At 32.8% G+C, this 3,346-nt stretch overlaps 1 long non-coding RNA gene across 1 annotated transcript; it reads left to right on the top strand.

Annotated features, from left to right (window-relative positions):
• Positions 1-800: 800 nt before the first annotated feature.
• Positions 801-2,165, top strand: LOC126749708 (uncharacterized). Its single transcript, XR_007665263.1, has 3 exons — positions 801-1,681; positions 1,842-1,979; positions 2,050-2,165. It is a non-coding gene; the product is annotated as an uncharacterized LOC126749708 (long non-coding RNA).
• The last annotated feature ends 1,181 nt before the right edge of the window (positions 2,166-3,346 follow it).

Below are 3,346 nucleotides of genomic sequence, written 5' to 3'. Positions count from 1 at the left end.
ACACATCTCGTGAGAGTATTGTCGGGAACATTACCGTTTAGGCCCCACAGCCGTTTAAGTCCGCGAGGTACCGCGCAAAAAGTTCAAAATTCATTCACAGAAAAATCCGACTTCTAAAGGGTTTATCTTAAAAAGCGCCCTTTGGGAGCAGGTTTCCGTGGAGGTCTTTGATGTCAATGAGTTTCATAAAATTCGGCTCAGTCAATTTTCCCCCACCCGCCAAAGATCCTGTTTTCGCGAAAAAAAGCAGTTTTTTGCCACGCCCGCCCCTTCGGGGCGGCGTGGCCAAAAAAAATGTACACCATCACGTAGCCTCAACCTTCCCACATAAAACGGTGAAAACCAGAAAAAAAAATTCGCCATAGGAGCAAAGTTATTAACGTTTATGTGACGCAGGGTCCGAAAATCCCTCAATTTAGCAGGATGCGTTCTTACAATACGCGAAGCGTATTGTAACAAGTAGACGCTTCGCGTCTACTTTGGTCCGTGGGGACCAGTAGAAATTTTTTAAATTTTTGTCAGTACTACAAAAAAAAATCTCCACAATTATCCAAGGAGTGCCCTAAACACGCAGTGGGGAAGAGACCTGCCGTATCCTCATAAGGCTCTGAGTTCAAATCTTAGCCTCGGCATGGTGCTCTACCCAACTTTTTCTTTTTTTAGTACTTGGAAAACATTAACATCTATAATAAATCCAAAAATCTCATCCATTATTCTCTAAGAGACCAACATACAAAATTGACGAAAAACAAAGAAAAACACAAAGTCACGGTCTCACAACATGTAATTAAACGGGCTACACGTGTTTCGCTCTAGTTAGAGCATCATCAGGCCTTTAGAAGCCATCCACACACTTATGCTGTAACTGATGATGCTCTAACTAGAGCGAAACACGTGTAGCCCGTTTAATTACATGTTGTGAGACCGTGACTTTGTGTTTTTCTTTGTTTTTCGTCAATCTATAGTAAATACAGAGAGAAAAGGAAAGGTCTTATTATATATTATAATCAGAAATAAATTTCATTGAAATATTACTTACTTATTTCTGGGTATCATGCTTCAGAGAACCATGATGTGTTACAATACGCTCCGCTCTTTAATTTTAGTTTAGTAGAAAATATTCTCAAAACCTGCATATATCAAAATTATGTCAAGGTTCTAAAATGAATCGGTAATAAAATCGTAAACCAGATCAACATTGGAAATAATTTAAAAAATTTGCTTTGGTCCGATTGAAAAAAGTACTATACTAGCAAATAGTTACATCTATTCTGTAGCAATAAAAGTTATAAAATTTTGTCTATTATTAATTTTAATCTTATAAAGTGTATCGTTTAACTCTTAGCCATTATTTACAATTTAATTGTTAATTATGCCTAAAAAAAACGAATTAACAACTTTGGTATTGTTTGGAAGGTAAACAGCTTAATTCCTTTATGTAAAGCCACCTTAACATGTTTTTGCATAATTCTGACTCACGTTGGTTGCTATCGGGCTTAAGCCATAAAAATCGAAGAAAAAAAGAAGAAGACGAAGAGACTTTCACTTGTCATTTCAATGTCACTTTCCGGCCCACAAGCATAAACGCCACCGGCAACGGAAGTTCCCAAAATCCAAACAAATGTTGGAAGATATTTTTAAGTCTCCACATCTTTCTTACTTTCCTATATGAAAATAAAATGTAAGTATCACAATTACACACATACAAGTTTTTTTTTTTAATTCAGTTTCATAATTACCAATTTTTAGTGAATAATCCTGAAATTTATGAAAATACATACATTTTAAGGTTATGTCATAATGTTTTGATTGTTATATTTGATTTGTTTTTGTTATTTTAGTGGACTACACCAACAAAGGTTATGTGTTTTGCACCAGATTGAAAGCATCATAGCGAAAAACGGACCTGTCATATCTTTAAATTTTCAAAAGAGCCCCTGGAAAAAGAAAAATGAATATCTTTGCCAAGGAATACTAAGGTATTTTTACTAAATCTTTCATTTTTTTTAATACCTAAATGAGGTAATCTATAAATTTTGTTCCTTGTAGGCAAATGGATAAAAAACCTTCAGTCCATGCATTGGTATGTAATTGTTGACAAAAATACAATGAATGGCCTCACTACTTTTCCACATGCAAAGAGGTTAACCAAGGAGAAATTAAAGGAAATTGTCAAAAACCTAGGTAAGTCTATACTTCCAACTTATCTTTATTTTTTTCAAAGCTTGATTTTTTTTCAAGGTAAATACAGAATTGCTTAGTACAAACATATCTATACCGATTTCAAGTTCGTCCACTTCTTTGGAGCATGGTACTTCAAACAGAGACACTGTCAACAATTTTGTAGAAGGTGAGCCGGTGTCAAATTCCAGTAAGGGACATGATTTCAATTTTGCACCAACAGCAGAGCTAAAATTCATTTTGCCGCAAAAAACTGGAGGATGTGAAAGAAAAAAGTACAGAAGTTAAAATTAAGTTTTTTCATATGAGCACATAAAAAATAATCATGACAAAGTTCAGTTGTATACAGGTTTGACATGTAATAAATATTTTTGTAATCTTATTAAGTTAATTAGTTTTATACATTATTTAAATAATAATTGTATACTTCACATAGAATATGCAGAAATTATATGTACATATATAAATTTTTTTATTAAGATAAGGATAACATGTATTAAAGCATAACACATAATATAGACACACACGTAATATCTTCATTAAAAATTATGATTGTATGTTATGTAGCATTAGAGCCTAAAAACATTAAGGAGAATAAAGGTCGTTATTGGCAAATGACAATATTATTTTCACTATTTCCTACATTTTTGGTGAAGGGAATAGGCTCTGCCCTAAAAAGCCAGGTTAAACCAAGAGCAAAAAAGTTTAGGTCTCATGAGTGTAAGTAAAGTAAACCTTTCTATTAAAAAGGCCATCCAAGATAAAAAAAAATATACTAAAAATATTAATGTTAATTCTTTAGCGACATCTAGGGTGGATATGCTGAATCAACTCATCAATTAATTCACTGTCGTACTGATGAAAGTTATGGCGTATTCACCAAAGTATGCAGATAATCGCTGATTTCAAAATAATTTTATTTGCGTTTTCAAATTATGCTTAAAATTCAAAACTTCTTTTTTTACCTTAAAGGCCATGCAAAACTTAGTAGAAAAGTTTATTAAGTAAATTTTCCACGATTTATACGTGCCACAAGATAAAGGGAAAAGAGGGTCCCATTTATTAGGGTATTGGGATAAGACAACTAGGTTTTTATGTCGATTTTTTTTATTTTCCATTTTTATTTTGAAAAGCAATTGTAATAAAATATAAAAAGAATTAACAG

Source organism: Anthonomus grandis, unplaced genomic scaffold (assembly GCF_022605725.1).
Source record: "Anthonomus grandis grandis unplaced genomic scaffold, icAntGran1.3 ctg00000507.1, whole genome shotgun sequence".
NCBI lineage: Eukaryota > Metazoa > Arthropoda > Insecta > Coleoptera > Curculionidae > Anthonomus > Anthonomus grandis.
Note: the sequence above shows the minus strand (reverse complement) of the source record. Positions and strands in the feature narration are given on the sequence as shown.